Source organism: Sylvia atricapilla, chromosome 2 (genome assembly GCF_009819655.1).
Source record: "Sylvia atricapilla isolate bSylAtr1 chromosome 2, bSylAtr1.pri, whole genome shotgun sequence".
NCBI lineage: Eukaryota > Metazoa > Chordata > Aves > Passeriformes > Sylviidae > Sylvia > Sylvia atricapilla.
In genome coordinates, this window is record NC_089141.1 from 67,461,043 (window position 1) to 67,483,284 (window position 22,242).

Genomic DNA, 22,242 nt, shown 5'->3' on the forward strand with positions numbered 1-22,242 from the left:
CAGCAAGTAACTGATATAAGAATTGTCAACATTTTGCTGTCTTTAGCAACTACCCACAGGCACTACTCTCATATAAACTCTGCAATCAGCTATGATATACAGCATTAAATCTCCCTGTTGCTGTAGCCGGGCAAGAAAAATGTGCTCAAAGCTTTTTTTTTTTGTTTGTTTTGAAAGAGTAACACACTTCAACAATCAAAGGGTGAAACCAGATAAAAAGTCACACAGAACTGTATTTAAAATCATTGGTGTGGGAGTATGGGGGGTGTGTGAACAAGTTATGTATGGGAGAAATCCCTTTAACTAAAAGCATTAGAAAAATGGAATGAATGTAAAATTCAGCAGTCTAATTGGATCTTGAGGAATTATCTTGGAACCTGCAAACTGGCTTCCAAGCCCTGCTAACTAACTTACCTTCATCAAATGCTTAAAGGCTTTCCTCACATTGTCAAAAGCATTTTAAGCAAGCACAGCACTCAGCTACATACCATGACAAATTTTGCCTGCAGGCCATTAAAATGGCTTTAAACTAGTGAGGCGTGCTCTCAAATATACATACATATATATATATATATATATACTTTGTATATATTTCATTCTGAGCTGGCTCCCTCCTACCAAGCTGCTTTCTTTGTGGGTTTGGGTGGGGTTTTTTTTTGTTAGGGTTGTTCTTTTTTCTTTTAGGCTTTATATCTTCGGAGTCTAGCAGGGTTATTAATTAATGAACTTGTGTATTTTCTGTCTTTAGCTGCTGAAGAGTGAGGAACTGTCAATCAGCAGGGACCCTCCTGAATTAGGTGAATGCTAACATTTGGCAAGTGTCATCACAGTTGCTTGCCCATGCCCTTGTAATTCTCTAAGCCAGTGACCCTTCCCTCTTTGTCACACATTTCAGGTAGCACTCAGAGCTCATTGTGTGCAGCTGAGGTCAACTGCCAACCAACCAAGTGCTCTGTCCTGCTCACACAAAGCTTTCCCTGAAGGCAAGAGAAAAGAATAATAAAAGGGGGAAATGGCCTGCTGAGCAAAGACTCTGAGTCTTTTATAACAGGAGGTCGTTTTTGATTATAGGAAGGAACCTTCAGTGGCCATGGAAACCAAAATGCCACACAAAAGCCAGAGGGTGCTTGGGAGGTAAACAAGATAGATGAAAGGTGATGGTGCTTTTAATCTCCACAATCAATGTGTTTAGGTGGGTGACTTTAATTTAATCCATGTCTGATTAACCCACTCCCTTTGTTTACACCATTATAGGAGTTTTTCTCCTATAAATTTTTTAAACAAATGTTAAAAGATTCCAGGAGAGGGCTGGTCGCCACAGTGTTTTCATCCTATTCACCCCACTGATGTAATCATGGATGTTCTCATTATCCACATAAATGCCTAATCCTTCTTATTCCTGCTAAGCTTATCCTCAGTGCTATATTTTTGAATGAGAGAGTGAAAGTTCTTATACAAATACAAATTCTTGTGACTTTCTCTTTTAGACACCTAGCAGGATGAAACAACTGGAAACAATGCCACTCAGTAAGGAGACCTTTTCCATCAAGAAGCCTTGGAGCAGTTTTGTGAAAACTGGTTTTGATTTGGGTGAGTTATGAGTCCTTGAAAGCTGCCCATCGTACGAGCTTAGAGGTTTTTAAACAGCAGCAGAAGTTTTAATGACAGCTGAGCGTTCGGAAGGAAGTTGTGCCGTGCATGTGTGCGCGGCTAATTTACCCTACTTACTGAAAAATATACTCAGGGGTAGTGCTCCGAGTGAACCCTGCCACATTCAGTTTGGCTGGCTTACACGACTGAAAACTTTCTCCAACGGCTGTGCAAAAGTTTTCCACAATAGTGAGCATTTTATGGATGAGATTTTCAAAAAGCCAGTCCCCCTTTAGGAGAATGGATCCCATTCAGACAGGAAAGGGAAGGGAATTAAAAAAAAAAGCCCAGAGGAATTTGTGTTCCTACATCCCTTGGGGTTAAGGGGTACATTCAATAAAGACAGGTATTTAATTAATTGTCTGAGTCTCAGTGTCATTAGAGAATAAGTTTTAAAACCTCTCTGAATCTTGTCCTGGTTTCTGAATGAAAATAAAATGATCACTCATTGAGTTAGGTTTCCTAAAGGGTCTGGAGTAACAGATAGATGCTTCAAAACAGCATTTGCTGGAAGAAACATCTAAGTTTACTGACTTCAAGTTATCATAGCCCTTTCTGTAGCTAAGATGTCTTTGCCACGGTATTTAACAGCTGCCTTATCCAGCCAAACACTAGTCCTTTCTTGAGAGCAGCTGCCTATCTCAAGTCTTTGATAAAGTAAAGCAGAGCTTAGTGCGCGCTTCTACAATGCAAAGGAGGCACTGCAAGTGGTGCTCTGTGTAATAACCCAGCAGTAGGAGTGCTTGGGAGCAAGAGACTTGGTCACCGTGCCTTCCCCAATGTTGAGGTGATTGAACCTGTTTTTCCACTCTCCAGGTCAAGCATGGGGAGGAGGACATTTCTGGGGCTGGGATGCTCCATAAAAACAAACAGAATGATTGAGGCCCAGGAAGAAAAAAAATGCATGTGAGCTCCTAACTCTGTAATCCTGTCAAGAAGAGATGGTCTGTTTGAGGAGATACCGCTTAAGTGAAACAGGGATCAATCAATGTGCCTGGATATTACAGCTCTAGAGTTTGACACTCTCTGAGGAAAAGCACTGATGCTGTTAGTTGCATTCTTCGAACAGTGAGCACTCACACACCCATTGAAGCATTCAATTCTGATTTCTGTTCAGTGTGGAGCTCACGCCTTCCTCCACAGCTCCCTGGTGGGGTCTCTGTCCACTAAACCATAAGATATTCTGAGACAGCCATTAGAGACAGCCTAAGAAAAAGTCTTCTAAGCAAAGTGAGAAACCTTTTTCTTTTCATTGAATCCATGGCTATTTCTTGTTGAAAGGATTGTATCTAAGAATCTTATACATGCTAAATCAATATAATTATCTCTTTCACCCAACTGACATTTAAATACTTTCTATAGGATGGAGCAGCATAAACAAGCATGAAGTGAAGGGGCCTGCCTACACATGCATCTTTCAATAACTTTTGCCCCAAAACCAGAAATTTTTTGGTTCCCGTATCTGTGTGATATGAACTTGGTCATGGATCAGGGATACAAACAATTACTATTTATTTTCTTCTACTTTGATTAACCACAGTAAGAGATTATCTTCTGGACCTCCTTGTAGCAAATCTCCACCATACAGCTGTGCAGTGCCAGGAGTTTGAATACTATGTGTAAAATCAAAATGATAATTGAGGGAAAACGGGGCCTTCAAGGTGAAAAATCAGCAATTATGGACTGGGGGTGCTTTTAGGGTTAGCTATCAAATGATCCATTGTTTTTCAGGACCTTTGTTAGGAATAAGTTTTACAACTCATGTTCATGAATCTTTCCATGACAGAAGTTTTCAGCACTTCCAAAAAGCACAATAATAAATCTTCTGTATCTAATATTTTGAAAGGTTCAAGGCCACTCCATTGGCCAAGAATTGGTCTTGTGCACGTAACACTTGTATGAATGCAGTGGAAGCAAAGGACTTTCCTTCCGCCTTTCCTCCTTTTATCAACATAAAGGTTGCCTAGAGCTGCACTGATCCATGCTATTAGGATTCAAATTTGAATCAAACTTGCTTTGACTTCACACAAGTTGGTAGGCATCTTTCAAGGCATTATAACCTCCAGTTTTTTGGCCTAAATATGCTCAGGAAAAGGTTTTTGAGATTCTCTTCAGTGAGCAGAATTTGCGTTGGTCACCTAACCAACCCAAGGATTATAGTTGACCATGTACTGTGTCACACTGAAGCACTCACAGCACCATTCTCACAAAGGAGCATAGAAAAACTTGCTAATGCAGCAAACCTTCCCTAATTTTGCTCAAGCAAAATTCAGCTTAGTATGCTAGTCTATTTAATGAGGACCTTGTGATCAGTAATACCAGTTGCATTGTAGAATTCAGGCTTTTGACACAGTACACTGAATCAAAGAGCCTGTGAAATATTTCTCAGATAACTACATGGCAGTAGGATGGAAAAAGAAAGAAAAGTTTTTCCAGGATTTTGGCAGGTTTTCAAGGGCCTTCCACTGACTAGTCAGATGATTACATTCTCATTTTCACTCTAAATTTTTGTTTGGTCTCTTTAAGAAGGTAAAGAATGAACAGAAAATTCAAAGAAAGTAAGTGGTGGAAATATATGCCATATACTGGAGCTCTATCTCACTCTGTAAAGACAAAGTAAAATAATATGTGATTTAGACAGCAGGTCATAGAACTACTCAAGAAACAGAGAATAATGACTGAATGGAAAAGATATTTTACTGATTGAAGGGAGTGCCAACAACACCAAGTCTGAAGACTGAGTACATTGCTATGAGGATGAGGAACTGAAGAGAAAGGTGATTAAGTGATATTTCAGATGTTGCTTGTGGACCTCTAGTTTTGGGCTATTCATGACTGCTTGCAGCTGTTTCCACTTGTCTCCTTTGACTGCTTTAGCAACAACATTCAACCTCTCCACATTCATAATTTGAACACCTCAGAATGAATGCATTATTTATTACATGCTCTACTTTGCTGAATGAGCCCCCAAGTTGCTGTGGGATAAACCTAGAGTTCTGAAAAAGACCATTTCTCTCTTCACTGTATGATTGGGTTGTGACAGGTACAGCATCTGAGTCCTGAAAAATTGCTAGGGTCCTAGAAATAACAATCATGCTGCTTTCTGCCCAATGAAAGAAACGTTATATGGCCAAATTAGGCAACCCAGTGACCACCATGAAATCTGTTTGAAGCTTTCCTTAGAGTTGATGTGGATACTTAGCCAAACCTCTTTGGCTGTGCAATTGAGCTTTATCATACTCTTCTTCCAGCTAAAATTACAAATACCCTTATATTTCTGGTAGTGCACACACCTACCAGGAGGCAAGGGTAAGAAAGCTGGCTCTTTTAAAAATTAATGAGCCTTGGAAGGAAATGAAGCTGATGAGAGTATGAAAGCATATGAATTTCTCCTATGCAGAAGAACTAGCATTCATTAAGCTGTAACTCTACACTGTTCAAAGCTCCAGTCCACTTCAGCAGTAGACTAGTATGAGTAAGACTGTAGAGTTCAGAGTATGTGTTTTTCTATTCCCTGAAAAAATATATTACTGCATCTGTGGATAACAAGATTAGCAAAGACATTTACTGTCACAGACACATGTGCCTACCTGTACATTAGATGTAATAAATTTGATTTTGCAATAGTCTGAGAAAATAGGAGGTTTCTATCCAATGTTAAATTTGGGCCTTTTGCCATGGTAGCAACTGTAAACCTAATCCTATTTTTACACTGTCAGATGATGGGAATAATTGCATAATTGAGTATGTTAAAAATGGCAGCCTGAAGGTTTTGGTACTAGTTAATATTAGGACTTTGAAGAGGTGAAAATGAATGTTCTTACAAATAATTCTATTAAGCAAGATATCTTTTACTTGTTTTTTTGTTTCTCTTTTTGCCTAAAAGTATTAAAAATATAACCCTTGAAAGCTCTCTTTATGTCCAAGGAAGTGAAAATTCTTAGAAAGATATAGATTGGATTATTCACAATTTTTTCCCCAGAGATGACCACATAATTTCAAATTTATATATGAAGTAGGTATGTTACTTATTCTTTTTCATCTACGAAGAAATAGTCTCAAGAAACTCATGTTCCAGGTCAGAAAGCTAAAGAAGGGCATATTGACCTGGATTCCTCTTGTTCTGTTTAATTTCAGACTTTTGCTCATATTCAGTCTTCTATTGAGGGTCACTTCTGTACAAAACATTTCTACCAATATATCTGTATCAAATGAAAGTTTGCAGTTATTTAACATATTGTGCTCATAGTTACACATCTGTGAATATTATTCCTTACTACCATCTTGGAATAAGCTATAAAAAGGCAACACAGATACAGAAATGACTGTGCCTATGCTAATGAACCATTATACCCTCATCACCAAGGTAAAGTAAGTAAAGAAATACAACTTTACAATTCTGAAAGGAAACTGCTGTCAGATACAATGGATTGTATTTCCTGGCTCTGTGGTTGGTAAATTTATATTTAGTCTTCATTTGATTACTGGTCACTATATTGTGTTTATTGCATAATAAGTGACTGAGGAGTGATCAAATAATTTTTGATTATTTGATAATTTGATTTGTGAAGACACAGATTCAGCATTAGAAATTAAGACTTTTGAGGAGACACTCAGACTTTCATTCACTTTGAAAAAAGCAGCTATGCAAAGGGTGGGCTAGCAAAAATGGGGAAGATTAGGTCTGTATTCTTTCCAGATAGCCACTGTTGCCATTTTAAAAGAACATTATTAGATGCAAGTAGGGTTGATCTGATGGAATCCTGTATCTGGACAGTTCTGCTTCTCTAACGAGTATGTGCAGGATGTGAAGTCCCAAAATCAGAATAATGTTCAGGTGCTAGTCACAAGAGGGAGCTCAGTGCTTCAGAGCTATAATAGAAATAGATGTAGATTGAGGAGCAAAATTTGAATTGTTTGTAAAAGGATATAGGGTTGGTAAACCAATAGCAATTTTCAGTGCTTGTATTATGTTACTTCAACTTGGATTTATCCTAGAACATCAATCTTTGGCATTAAAAATAAGACTATTTTGCACTCAGCTAATATATATTATATATACACACTCTATATACTCACTTTCTCTTTCATCTCTTTATTTTCTCATATTTCTATTTCTTTATCAAAAGTAAAGTTGAAATGGAATGGAACCTGACAGTTTATAGAGCATTTCAAGGCCAAAAAAACCTCCAAACTAGCAATATTTTATTTACTCTATTAATCTTTGGAATGGACTGGAAGCAAACAAATTTATTATCATGGTTAAAAACATTCAGAACCATAAGTTTGAAATATTGTAATATTTGAAATTATATGATAAATGTAGACACATTGAAATGGCATCTTTCAAAAAATTCCAGTTGCTCACCTAAATATGCTAGTTTTAAAACCACACATTGTAGATGAACTAGCGAACATCACAGCTGGGAGCATGGCACCCAAATGGGCACTTACACCAACAGCCCAGGAACCAGAGTGTAGATGAGCTGCCACAGAGCCAATCTGGTTGTTTAGGTAGTTAACATACTTGCCTGGAATATTTTTGTTTTAAAAAATGCAATCATTGAACTGGGGAGCCTTCTATTGATAAAATTGTGGCCAGGTGATTCCAAAAGTAAGGGCATTAACCTAGAAATCGTGACAATTAACATGACATTTTAAAGAAATCCAAACTTATTTTGATCCTTGGAGGTGAACAATTTTTAAATTTTGTTGATTCCCTCACACAAGTTATATAATGGAAAAAAAGTATGATTTGTGCATTCCAGACTTTGTTGTTCCAGATTAAACTAGGCCAATTCTTTAACAATGGTTCATTTCTTATTTGCCTCACCCACTCCTCAGGTTGCCTGGGTGATGTAGTTGTTCAGATGTTGTGGGCTTCTTCAAGTGTTACTTATCAGTAGTGCAAAGCCTGTGGAAAGGATTGGCTTGCTGAATTGGATTTACAAACAGTGTTCTTCCTCAGGACAGTAGAAACTATCTGAAATGGTCGTATTCCTCCTTCTTGCTGTAGGTTCCCTTATCTTTGTGTGTCTTAACCTACACTATCTTTGACAATCTCTCCCTTTCTCATGCTCTATGTTTCTGGCTTGTTTCCCACTCCTTGCAAAACCTCACCTTTTCTTGGCCAGCTGCTTTGAAAACGTCTGGTTTTCAAAGTGGGTAATTTAAAAGTAGAGTCTGCCTGTATCTCATCAGAAAAAAGATTTGTCATGGTTGCAAAATAGACCCTGAAGAAAAAAACCTCTGCTACACCCTTTCTAGGAAGTTCTGGATCCTGTGGTAGTTATAGTGCTTAAATCAAGTTTAAGTCTAAATGGTACACTTTCAGACTATGGACATGGACTTCATGACAAAATACTTGCTAAAATTCCATACTCCGTGTTACACAATTGTGCAACATAAATCAGCCTAACAATCCCTTTTGGCCTTGCAGAGTTTTGCTCTTTTAATTTAAAAATCCACTGTGTCCCTTTGATGAGCACCAAATCAAGTACTAGGGTGTTACTAAGGTAATTTATTAGGGAAAACCCCCTGAACATTAAATATAACAGCATATTTCTTAAAATGTATATTTTAAATCAACCACTTTATTAATTAATTTTATTTTTAAATTTTAAAAAGTAGTTTTCTAAAGTGAAAGAAGTATAATTTTTGATAGCCTAAGTATGCATTTGCAAATAGTCAAATCCTTGAATTAAAAAACCCCAAACTCAGTTTGAATGCTGTCAAAGATTCCATGATAGACTTGCACAAAGCATGATTCAGAATTTATATTTCCATATATAAATAATGGATCTATAACGTAAAAAGAAAGAAAGACTTGATTAAAATTTTCCACTTTTATTTTCTTTGTCAGAAGACAGAATGATAAGTAACTTGCCTTTTTTTTTTTTTTTTTTTTTTTTTTTTTTTTTTTTTTTTTTTTTTTTTTTTTTTTTTTTTTTTTTTTTTTTCCCTAAAATCTGAAGTACCTTTTATCCATTAAATGTTTTCTTCAAAAGTTTTTGGCCAGACTATATGAATGTCTGGCTTTAAAACTATTTTTCCCCTTGTTTCCCAAAAAGCAAGGTGTGCATTATTACACTGTCTGAATAGCCTTCCATTTCTGTTTGTTATCAGCTCTCCTAAAACTGCCAAACCTTGTTGGCCACTTTTTTGATATAATTCCTATGAGTTTGATCAGCAGTAACCAACTGGGAAGGAGGGTCCCATTTATGGAGAATGTACAGAGATCTTTTTTCTTTTCTTTTCCTTATGGATGTGCAAGAGTCAAGATGCAGCTAATATCTTACTGAGAAGCACTTGCTTCAATAAACAGACAACCAACGCATATATAGTTCAGCCATAACAAATGATGCTCCTTCCTTTCCAGCAGGTCTGAAAGTCAAGGATTTGCAATGTAAATAGGGATATTCCAGTGAATGGAACACAAGACACACAACTTTAGGAAACTGGGCTTCACTTGTTGTTCTTTTCAGTAGAAAGACAATTCACAAAACAGAGGAGACACCTTCTCATATGGCCATTAATTAAGTTCAAAAGAGGCTGAGTATCTTACCCTGAGAACACAAACTGGGAAATTTGCTTTTAACCATCTAGTTGCTCTTGCAATCAAGGCACAAAGCAAGCTATAAATTAGCCCAGGACAATTTGAGATAATTCCAATACCCTTAACAGGCAGTGTCTTGGCAGCCAGGATCTGATGGCTGTGAGACTTCTCAGTCACACTTTTCACCCAGAGACATCCCCAGAGGTTTCTAGCTGTATCCCACTGCTCTTCCCTGAGGAAGCACAGATGGTCCAACTCTACAGCTGTAAAGGCACTAAGAACATCAAAGCCAAGACTTCATTTCCCTCCAGCACAGCAGGTTTTAAAACAACGACAACGACAACAAAACCTCCTAAACTGTCTCTAGTTCAGGAAGTAATCCCAGCACAAATTGGTAAGAACTCAGATAACTTCAATTGGAAAATGTGCAATTAATTGCTAAATGCAAGGTGACAGGTCTGAGAGGATGGTTTGTATTTGAAATCAGGGACAGTTGATTAAAAATTGTGCTCTCTACTAAGAAGGAAACAGTCATCCTTAATCTATGATTTAGAGCATGATTTTATTGTACTCTCATTCAAGTATGCAGTGCCTGATTGAAAGGAAGCAAATCTAATTAATTAATATTGGCCTCTCATTATCGTGCATCTGCCCTGCAGTTCCTGAACGACCAATCCTAAACATTAAAAAAAAAAAAAAAAGACAGATCTCTTTATAATCGAGGATCTCATAAACAACAAATTTAAAAAAGAAAAAAAAGAAAAGGAAAAAAAAATCCACGAGTCCCCGACCTGTATCCTCTTGCTAGGAATAATCCAGTGGCGTTCCAGCCGCCCCGCGGAACAGACCGGCCTTATATCGCGCTCCCAGCCTGGCCAGCACGGGCCTGGCTGGGGGCCAAGGGAAGCAGATTTCAGCGGCGCGAGCCCTCCACTGAGAACACCCCACCGCTGGCTCCCCCCGGCCCGGGCACCGCGCGCTCATTTTATGTGTGCTGCTCCTGTGCCTCCCGACTGCCACGGCCCGTATTTTCTTTATGACTTCAGCTTATTTGAAGGTTTGGCCGCAAGACGTATTTTCACACAGTGCTCGATGCAAAGTCTAGAGCTGGAGCTCAGAAATGCAGTCTACAAAACTGAAAGGAGCTAACTTGATCTGTAGATATAAATAACTGTGGAAAGACAGAGGGATCTACTCCTACGTAGTTTTGATAATTTCTGGCATGTGTGATGACACCAAAGAAGGTCATACTGAAAGTACGTGTAACTCTAGCTGTCAGTTGGGTGAAATTTCTTCACAGATACCCAACAGAAACATAGAGAAGTCAGAAAAGGAATATTGAGTCACTAGTAGCAGATAACATCCACAAATACCCACCACCACCTTTGTATCATAGACTGGCATTCTAACTTTTCTATCTCTTTTAATAGCAATTTCCCTCTAGAAAGCTACCAATGACCAGTATATGGGGTTTTATGGATCTTTGTGCCTGAAGGACTAAGTTGGAATTGGGGAGGGGAGGACAGTGGTAGAGAGGGGAGATAAGACAAGGGAAGAAGAGGAAAAGAAAAAAATATTGGATGTGTAAGCAGAGTCACAAGTGCATGAGCCTAAGGTAGCATCACAGAATAACAGAAGTTTCTGCATTTTAAGAGGCCCACAAGAATCTTTGAGTGCAACTCCTAGCCTAGGATGATCCCCATGTGCCTTAGGGTATTGTCCAAAATCTTCTTTAACTCAGACAGGCTTCATGCTGTGGCCAGATCCTTGTGAAGCTCATCCCAGTGCTCAGCAACCCTCTGGGTGAAGAACTTCTTTTCTAATACCCAATCTAAACCCCTAAACCTTCCCTGATACAATTTCAGGCCGTTCGCTCTGGTCCTGTCACTGGTAACAAGAGAGAAAAGATTAATGTCTGCCCCTCATCTTCCATTCATGAGGAAGTTTTTCTGTGGACTTTTTAAAGTTAAGGATTGGTGAATGGAAGAAGGGATATCTGCTATCCAGACATGGATTTCTTTTCCTTTCTCTTAGGGTCTCCAGATTGTTTTGTATTGTACTCTAAATGCTATAGTCTTAGCAAAATAAAATAAAAATCAGCCTGTTGACTTGACAAATATGTTGTTTCAGATGTTTATCTTCCCAGTTGTTGATGAAAACCCTTTCAAATTTGTTCATAGACTTCCATTAGAATTATTTTTTTTCGTAAATACAAAACACTTGTTTGAACAGATTTTCCTTTCAAAAGGCTGAATAACATTGAACAATGAAAAGAGAGATGTTGTCTGTTGCAGAACAAAATCTCTAAGCCATTAGGAGACTGCTGTGGCTAGGTTCTCTCCATCCATGCTGTTAGGATTTAGGGGTTAGAAAGAAAAAATATATTTGTATTTTTCCACAGGAAAATATGCCCGTGATCTGACCTCAGTCAATGAACTCTTAAGATGCAGCACAGGTGCCAGAGATGGCTAAGAAGAGACAGTGGAGAACATATTGATTATTTTTATTCTACACTTCACGCTGTCACTTGATTTATTAATCCAAAACACTTAACTCTTTCCAGCACCTGGAAAAGATGTTGATTTCTATTTCATCCCTAGCATTTCCATCAAGTAATGAACTATAACATTTTTGCCTGCGAACTCAAATTAAAAAAAGGTCAGACAGAATCAATATTTTTTCATACACTAAAACTTTAAACAACTGTCCAACTGGATATTTTCAGGTCTGCTGTTAATATGTTGAGTGAGTTCCATGGATGATATTATAATTTGCCAAAATACTTAAGCATATGTTTGATTTTAAAGTCTGAATCATCCCATTTGCAACAGGAATTTAAGAAGGCAGGCCAAACTAAGGATGGAGTTGGAAAAGATAGCAGTACTCCCATACCTCTCAGTCATCCGTCTAGGAGTTTTGCTATTTGGATGCAGGTGGCCTAGCTATTTTACAGGAATTTAGGTTTGGCAAGAATTTACCTGGAAGCAGGATAAAAATACTTGAAAAAATTAACCCAAATCATATAATGAAGAAACAGCAAAAATCTGTCATTGTAGAAAATAGGCAGGAAAAAATATGGTATTTGTGAGCTTTAGGATTTATTTATGCCTTCAGTTGCTTCAAGACCCTCATTACAAAGAAGTTTGCGATTAATGTTCCCTGTGATATTTCACAGCCAAGTTATAATAATAATTTTATATTTGACCAAGTGTATAGAAACTTCCAACTGCATACAAAAGGAGCACTCTGGAGACAAAATAGTTATCTGAACATACAATGGTATCAGTGAAAAATTCTGCTGTACTCTTGTTTCTCATGTAGAGCAACAGGAGTAGGACTAAATATAGTCATCACAGAGGCTGAATGCCTCATTTCTCTAATGCAGTCATTCGTCTGGCATTAGAGCCAAGTTAAAAATTATTACTATCTCTATTGCCATGAAAATCTAGACATGTTTGAATGTATTTTTGTATTTTTATAGTTGACCTCTCAATATATTCAAACATGGAATTGCATCTTTAGTGTGTATGGATACAATATTTCAGTATTGGAAAGCAGGCAATGCAATAACAACAGCTGTAATATCAATCTCAGTCTTGCAAGTTATTTTAGGTGCAAAATGAAGGGACACTTAAAATAACCTTAAGTGTGGCTTTAAAGGCCTAATTTACTCAAAAATGCTATTGTCTAGTACATAAGAGACCAACTGGTTTTGTTATGGTGTCTTAAATTCTGGAGATTCTTAAATTCTGAATCACAATTGTGGGTGAATCCACCCTGAAGGTTTCTGTGTCACTTGTCACTAAGCATTTCCTCTTGCCTTCACAATGGTGGAAAAAAACCCAATCAGTCTGGGTTCATCATGCTGAAAGCTATTTGCTGAAAATTCATCACATGGTCAGTGTAGGTTTTGAGTGCCAGATTTTGTTAGCAAACTCTCTCTACTTATTTTACCACCAAAGTTAAAACTGCCAGAGACCCCTTTCTCTGATGGCACTACTGACAGAGTCTTTGTCAATCTGGAATGGGCAAACAAGTTTAGGGAAAAGAACTGACTTAAGCGACTGTGCGAAACTCAAAGGTGTTTCCAATGAATCAGTACTTTGGTTTTGAAAAAAGCTGACATAAAGTTTCTTGTCTGGTTTTTGTTCTCCAGTCACTTTTAAAATTCCTGACTCAAGCCAGGCCAGTAAGTAGAAACAGAGCCAGTAAATGCTACAGACCTACCTTTCTTGTGGAGGTTTTTGAAAAAAAAAAAAAAAAAAAAAAAAAAAAAGGGAAATAAATAAATTAAAAAATTATATTTTCACATACATGTACATATTATATATATTTATAAATCTCTCAAGAATATCTGACTTTGCAACTAACACCAAGATTTGCAAATCCAAGTTTAAGCCAATCCAAACCCAACTTCCCACTTGCCAAATGAACCAAAATCTTTATTTGTAGTGATAGTTTATGTCAGAAATCTGATGTGACTCCAGACTGGACTTATACACAGATATAAGTTTCCTTAATGATTTAAAAGATAGAAATATCATCATAATTGCTTTATGGAAAGCTTACTTTCACATAGTCTGAAAAAAATTGTATTTTATGTTGATAGCATCCTAATATAACTGGATTTGAAGGCTCAACCTTTTTTCCAAGTCACAAGAAACAACAGCAGGCAATGTTTTTATCAGTTTTGTTTTGGCACATGGTAAGAGATAATGGAACTTCTAACTGCAAAGATATCTTTGAATCCAAGTATGATTTATTTAAAATAACTGTGAGAGCAAACACAGGATAGACAGTCTCTCTTTAAAAAAAAGGTAAGTCTGAAGAACCTTATGAAAATTATTCCCTAAAATTAACAAAAGCAACTTACATGTGAGTTCTCAATGGTGAGAACAAGATTAAGGCTGAACAAAAAGTGAATGTGACAGAAAAAGACTAGTACTTGGTGTTATTCAGAAGCAGTGATATTGGCATTATGGCTAATAAATGAAGGTAAACTAGGTAAATAAGAAATATATGCAGCAATTAAGATTAAAGCAGACAAAATATAGGCAAGAGCAAATGCGTTCTGCAGAGGTTCAGATAGTCTTTATCTCATGTTGTTGAAGTTAATCTACGCACTTACAAAGATCTTGTAGGGTGTACTAATGATGAGTTGGAAGTGTTAATTCATCAAGCAGTGAAGCAGCTCAATAAACTTAAAGCACAGACATGTCACAGAATCTTAGAACTGTAGAAATGTTTGGATAGGAGAGGACCTCTAAGATTGAGCCTAACCTTTAACCAACACTGCAAAGTCCACCACTAAACTATGTCCCCAAGTGCCATATCTATGCATCTTTCAGATACCTCCAGGGATGGCGACTCCACCGTTTTCCTGGTCAGTCTCTCCAGTTCTTGATAAGTATTTCTGGGAAGAATTTTTTTCCTAATATCCAATTGGAATCTCCTCCGACACAACTTGAGGCCAACTCCTCCCATCCTGTCACTTGTCCCAGTGAGAAGAGACTACAACCTCTTTTCAGGTTGCTGTAGAAAGTGCTAAGGTTCCCTCTGAGTGTCCTTTTCTCCAGGCTAAACAACCCCAGCTCCCTCAGCTGCTCCTCATAAGACTTGTGCTCCTAACCTTTCACCAGCTTTGATGCCCTTCCCTTGACCTCCTCCAGCACCTCAATGCTCTTCCTGAATTTGGGGATCCAGAACTGGACACAGGTATTAAACAGAATCAGCCCCCCATACTGAGCTCTGGGCAAGATCACTTTTGTGCCCAGACGCCAACCAGATGTGACTCCAGTCCTTCTCAATTGTCTTTAAGCCACTGTACTATAAGGAATGATTAACCCACTTTAAAGTCCCCAAATTTAGGACAGGCAATAAGATGACCCAGAAGCAAATGATTCCACAGACTTCTGATGAGGATAGTTGTCTGCAGTTCTGACTTTTGCTTTAACTTTGTGTTGTGATCAATAATATCTTAATGAATACTGAACACACAAGGTACAGATAAACAGAATCTAAAATATTTTTCTTTTCTGAAAGCAGTGTGCTCATCACTAAATAAGAGAATCAGCTTTTTTCTTACTTATTTTCCCAACGGCCCCATTTTGCTCTGCAGAGTGGAAAACTTGCAGCTTAAGGCTCTGTGGTGGTGAAGGTATTTTCCAAGGAGGTGGGAGCTGTGGGACTGGTTTCTTTAAAAAAATGAGGGAAAAGGTCTTACACATCTGGTTTTCTGACTGCTAAACAACTCTGCAGAAGTCTGAGCACAACTTGTTCCTCTACCCATGTAGAAAAGAAACTTTCAAGATGTATAATGAGGAGAACTTCATTCTTACCTCTAAGTCTTGGAGATTTCAAGCTGTAAATCCCAGGTGTGTGTAGGTTTTTATCTCAATTGTAAAAACATCCTTCTATGAATATGAGAGAGAAGACTTAAACATGCTTCATTCCTAAATAGTGTTACTACTTGGCTTGAGACTTCCTTAAAGGTATAGGCATCTCTCAAGTCTAGAGTTTCATATAGATGAAAAACTAACTCAGAATTATAAATGCTGTTCTCACTGAACTCCAGGTTCAGTTATGCTTAGCTGAGAGTTACAAACACTTCTGGAAAGTGTTTTATAAGACCAAACAAAACAAACTTTCCATCATTATATGCCTGCCACTCCACCTTATCTATGAGCAAGCTGCCTTTCTTGCCTTTTGCACATCTTTTAGACAGTTGAGAATTAAAATAACCTGTTTATTTTACTGCACCTCTTAGATGGTGCTTTTTCAGAAAGCAACTGCATATTCTCTGTAGGTAGGATTGCAAATAGAAGTCCAGTCTGTGTGATCCCTTCCTCAATTATTTGGAAACTATTCCTGGCCATTAGAGGACATTAGGGATTTGATCCCTTAAAATTAAGCACTCGTAAGTGGTTGTCTGAGGTAAAGCCCAAACCAGTAGGCAATTTTAAACATACAGATTTTGTCCCATAGTTAAAAACTTAACTGAAAAATGTATTATGACATTCTTGTGAGAAAAATATACAAGTGAAATGAATCCCATTTGTATGTTTGGTGAAAAGCTTTGGAGTTTATATAGTGAGAAAATGGTCTTGTTGTTGTTGTTGTTGTTAATGTTGTTGTTTTCTCACGCTTTAATGAACTTCTTTCAAAAAAATCTTATGAATGGAAGAACACAGCCTGGATATTTTTTGACATCTTACAGTGCATGCTAGCAGGCATATGCTTGACACCTTTTCAAATCAAGAATGAACAACACCTCAAACTATATTTCTTTAAAAGCAGTTAATGTCCTCACAGTTCACATAATGAAAGTACAGGTTTTTATGTGCAAAGGTACAGGTTGATTCTTTTAACTTTTTTTTTCTTTTTATTCCATTGAATTCTATGAATTTTACTAGATTTACAGAGATGTAAAGTTGAAATAACACAGTGTTAAATCCAGCACATTAAAACCCATAAGTACATCTAGTGCAACATTCTTCCAAATATCTCTACAGTTACATTTTCCTATTCCTTGCCAGACACTTTGTTTTTGTCTGCCTTTAATTTGGAAGCTTTTGGGGAAAGAAAAAAATCACTATTTCTTTTTGTAAGTTTACATAAAAATACAGTCTTTACTGCAAGAAAAATAATGAATAAAGTTTACTCATGCTGTTTGAACAAGTTTGAGGAGCCTTGCAAGAAGTGAGCTGACAATGCAGACTTAATAGTTTGATCAGTCAAAGCATATTCCCAGCAATAGAATTAGGTTGATTCCCAGCAGTCATATGTCACTGAATGCTTTGTGATTGTGCATTATCAGTTGGAAATTGATTGAATGACATCCCTTGAGCTTTAATCTTTTTCCTAATTGCCTATGATGTATTTTTCAGGAAAGTTGACAGCTTTGGAAGGGTTTGAATTGCTCTGTTAACATATCTGGTTTCTCATCTTGTGGCATAGACTGACTGGAAATCCAGAGATAGTGGCCTTTTGTGTAACTTCCAGACAGATTTAATTATTAGTAATTACATAGCAAAACAAACAAAAATACTTTCAAGCAGTGCTTTTTGTCATACTGCTGCCATCAAATAAAATGCAAGCATAAGCTTCTGAGAGAGAAGGAGAGGCTGAGAAGGAATCAGTGCTACCTCCTTGCAGTAAAAATGGATTCTCTGGAGGGTCCCATGGCAAGAAACACCTGATCTGTGGTGGACATCTACATTTGAACTAGTCTCCCCAGTTCTCTTTAATATTGGGGACGGGAAAAGAATGGTTAATCTCACTCTAACACAGACAGTGAAATTATGTGACATTAATTGTTCTTTAGGAGTATGTACTTTGGCTATGAAAGCAACAGAGTGGCATTAGCTCAAGTAAAGGCACCTGCACTGACAAACTACATCTAAACACCATCTAGGTCAGGTGTATTCTTCTTTGATAGTTTTGTGTCTAATGTTAAATTAGGTAATGCCAAAGAATGAACCCCGCTACTGGAATTCAGTCATTTGCAATATTATTATTTAAACAACCCATGGTGTGATTTTTGCCTATTCCTCTTAAGACTTCACCAAAAAGTTTCTTGGCATAGTTTGGGAGCAGACACAGCCATTCCCAGCACATAATGTGAATGTAGGCACCCTGTCTTTGAAGGTAAAAGATTTTAGAAATACAAATGGAAATAATCTACATGTGATGTTTAATTTTCTGCTATAGATGTATTTGGAACATCTAAATTTGAGAGTAATGGTAGGGGACTGTAAGCCTTCATAATGCAACATGTCACATATTTTCATCAAATTTTTGACTGAATCATCTTAGTTTATCTGGTAATAACAAATATGTAGACTAATTAAATGAAGATGAGACAAATTAAATGAAGATGAGAAGAGTATTTCCACAGTACACAGTGAGAATCACAGTGAAACACCTTCCTGAATAATACTGATATACTCGAAAAACACAATATGGCCTTTTGTATCTGTGAATGCATCAATTGCTCCAGTATGGCTTGTGCATGAGGGTCCTGATACAAGCAAAATTATAAGAACAACCAACAAGGTTTTTTTGGTGCAGTCAATTTGCTATACTCTACTGCCTCTTTTCCTTGTCCAAATAATAATATAGAAATATTATTAATAATATATATATATTATTATATATAATATATATATATATATAATATATATATATATATATATAATATATATATATATATATATATATATATAATATAGAAATATAGAAAATTCATGAGCCCTGTGGGATATATTTTAATTAAACAGCTATCATAACATCCATCCTCTACTATGAAAAGTTGTTTGACTTTTTAGACTTTAATGACAGCTTATCATTGCCGTTATGGCAAAACAGTATTTTAGACTAGGCAAAAGTTATTCCTGATATTAACAAGACTTTCATATGCAATATATAATTATCTGCTTGGAAGCTAAATGCATATTTATATACATATGCAAAGTAGACTTTGCATAGTCACTAGTACTAAGTAATCACACAGGTTCCCTCTCTATTCTAGATTTTTATATTTGTGCTATTATCAACGGTGTGAATAACATACTGAATGTCTTTTGAAAGATAGAATTTCTGATAGTTGCTTTGAGTTCCAGGTAAATTATTCGAAGAAAATGACATCTGCAAAGCATATACTTTAAAATTAAACATATCAAGCAAATAATTTCTTTAAATATAATAATTTCCTTATATGGAATAGATAATATGTTCTCTGATTCAAATGAAAAATTACAAAGTCAGTGAGAAATGAGAACAGGCTGTTTGCAATTTTCTGAGGTATGAGAAACTGCTGAGCCAATTGGTAATTTCAATTCACATGCTTATTTCCCTATTAATGCTACTGTAAAATAAAGAATAAACAGCCTTTGCTGTGCTTGTTGCTTAATTAGCCATAACAAAACTTTCTGAAGTATGGCACCCCAGCAATTGAAGGTATCATGATTGTAGGCAGTGGCCTGCCAAAAATAATATGAAAAGATCTTGAAACTTGCCGAGACTTCTACTCAGCAAGGCTGGAGCTTCTCCAAGTTATCTGAACCAGTTCCTGCAGATGCATTGGGCTTTTTCATTCAAACAATTTTTGGAAGCTATGTATTCATCATATTCTGGATATCTTCTCTTAACAATATTGTCTTGAGGTTGTTTTTGGAAAACATGGTCTGGGTTCCATGTAGTAAGAATTTTAATTCAGGACAATGTTTTAGTGAATTCCTATGATTGCACTGCACAGTATTAACCATATTCCACTGATTTTCCACGAGCATTTAAGATGAAGAAAAATTTAGCCATAATATTCTTCATTAGCTTGATACTGGACGATGGTTTGGATTTCCCAGGGAAAGAGTTGGGTGCAGCAGAACTGATGCTCTGCAGTCAGTGATCTGCTGAGACCAGGTGGACAGAGAGCAAGTGGGATATGGTGGGCTGGGATGGAAGAGGGGCCAGGGCCTTTTCCTTCTTACTGGCTAACTAGAGCATCTGGGCTTGAGAGGACAGGGAAGTAGCTCAGTGCTGATGAAAGCCTGCAGTTTTTGTGTGTCATTTGGGAGCAAAAAGGAAACAGGAAGGAAATCGTGCCACACCGTCCCAGAAATGCTCTGCCTCCCAAGACTTTTCTTGGGTATGTGCCACTGGAGATTCCATTCTTTGCTTTGGAGAGGAGCTAAGTTAAACCCTGGGTTTTGCTGAGTGCTTGCCAGCCTCAGGCAGGCAGGAGCTGCAGGGAGACCACGCCAAAGGCATGCATGCATGCCCATGGTTTTCATGGAGGCTCTTTCGTGAGGAGAATTCTGAAATGGTGCCCCCTTTGCACAGCTTAGATTTAGTAAATTTGTGCACACACATATGCAAATAATCTCCCTGCTTGGACTCCCAAGGTCCTCTGCCTTGGCTGTAAACGTCCTCTGACAGTCATGCTATCCTCAGCACACAAAGGAACACAAAGCACAGCACCATCTTGGCTCAGAAATGCTCCTTATTTTCTTAGATTAAATGTATTTTTATGGCCATATCCATTTTAGGGCCTGAGCAACTTTATAGTTGACTCCTATTAGGTCAATGGAATCTTATGGAGAACACATAATTTCTGCAGCCATGAAAATGAGCAGAAACCTTCTCAAGTAAGAGATGCAGTTACTGTGGCATGCACAGCGACACCTCTATAGATATTTGGATAAAAATTACAAATTCTCTTAAGAAAGAGAAAGGGTAGAAAATGTGAGAGAAATTGCAAATCAAGCTATGATAAGCTATGATAACTGCAGAGTGTAAGACCTCTCCAGGCAAACATCAGCCAAGTGTCACTGTTCACAGAATCTTCTCTGTATGATTTCCAAGTAGTCTAGCTTTTTCTGGTGTTTGTTCTTCATCTGGTTAGGACTGTTTGCTCACTTACTGAAGTCTAATGCATGTTATATGATAAAAGACACATCCAAGAAGCCTACCATCTGCTTTATTAATCACCAGTCTGATCCACAGCTTCCATAACAGCCATCTAAATACAGTTCATTCTCAGTTGGCAGGTTCCATTGGCACTGTGGGACAAAAGAAATTAGTATGGGAGACATTTTCCTGTTCTCTCTTTTACTTTTAATGGCCTCTGGGGAGACTGCCACTCATGTAAGCCATCCTTTGGGTAGAGTTTTCACTGGAAGGACAGCAGTTCTCAGTGCAAAAGCTCTTTTACTGTAAATAGACGTCAGCTTGCATCCAGCAGCAGGCTAGACAGCATCAGTCTTAATACACCTTATTCTCCATCCCCAGACCCAGCTGCTGCACTCTGCCTATACTGGCCTCTCAGGTGGTCTGGTTTGTGAGTCTGTGAGCAGAGCCCTTCATGGCAAAAGCAGTGTTATGCTGAAGGGAAGATGGAGACATCGGGAGAGTCTGGGAGAAAGTAATGTTTGTGAAGAAAACACTTGTGAAGTTATGCCTTTATTGTTGCAAATCTATAGTTCTTTGTTCCTTTGGAAAGGTGGGTGCAAACTGAGTGCCAAATGGAAGCCCAAACTAGTGGTGTCTGGCTCTCATCTTGCAATTCCTTTAGATAATTTTGAGTGAGCATGTATAGAAACAAGGCAATGGATAATCAGGCTCCTCAGGTAGGCAGGTATGTATCTTCCACTTTAGAAGCCAAGAGAAAAAATTGTGTGATGTGGTTGCTTTGAAGGTGTTTTATTTTGCTTTTTAGCTGGCTCTCTGAAAAATAGGAGTAGTGCCAATTATTCTAATACAGAGAATGAAGAAATAGATCTTGTTTCAGGATATTTTTCTAGGTCATAAAGACAGAAAGAAAGGATTTTAGAGGTGAAAAGAAGAACGAGAGGAAACAAAAATACATTAGCCTTTCAATTTTTTTTAATAAAAAGAAATAATTATTTAACTTTCTCTGTGTGATGCATCCAATGTCTGCTTTCTGATGTGTATCTAAGAAGAAAATTTACATACAAGTTTATTTTTGGCACTTTAGCATTGGAGATAATAAATTAAAATTCTAAATAATATTTTGCCATTCTTAAGTGAAAAAAATTTATTCTATTCTCCATTCTAAAGCTACTCCTCACTTGCTTTAAAAAATTCTCAAATAAAGAATTCCATTCTATACTATGATACTAAAATTGTAATTTTCAGAAAGGCTTCACTGGGTAAGTGTTAGCTCTCTTCTCTCTTCTTATTTTCCTTCTTTAAGTAGTCAATCTCCTCTTTTTATCTGTTTTTTATTTTTTAATCTTTTTTTGCAAGAATCACATCTAAACTTTCCTTTTATCATCATCTTGCAGCAACGTTACCATTACAGTCACAGTACCAGAGGCTGTGGAATTTGATTTTCATTATTCCTTTTACTGTCCTACTGGATATATGGTATGTGAAGGTTTTAAAATTACATTTCTTTCTAATAATATTACATCTCTTTCTGTCCTCCAAAACATGAATAATGCTAGTTTGCCAGGTAAATCAAATCAGTGAGTCTGGATGTCTTTTTCTCTTAACACTTCCCAGCCGACACAGACTTT

The 22,242-nt window shown here is 37.3% G+C and overlaps 1 long non-coding RNA gene across 3 annotated transcripts in view; it reads right to left on the reverse strand.

Annotated features, from left to right (window-relative positions):
- Positions 1–8,536: 8,536 nt before the first annotated feature.
- Positions 8,537–22,242, reverse strand: part of LOC136357834 (uncharacterized) — a 732,797-nt gene continuing 719,091 nt past the window's right edge. For all 3 annotated transcript variants that reach the window (XR_010742962.1, XR_010742963.1, XR_010742964.1), the window contains exon 4: positions 8,537–8,611. This is a non-coding gene — a long non-coding RNA (uncharacterized lncRNA). The remainder of the gene's footprint in view (positions 8,612–22,242) is intronic.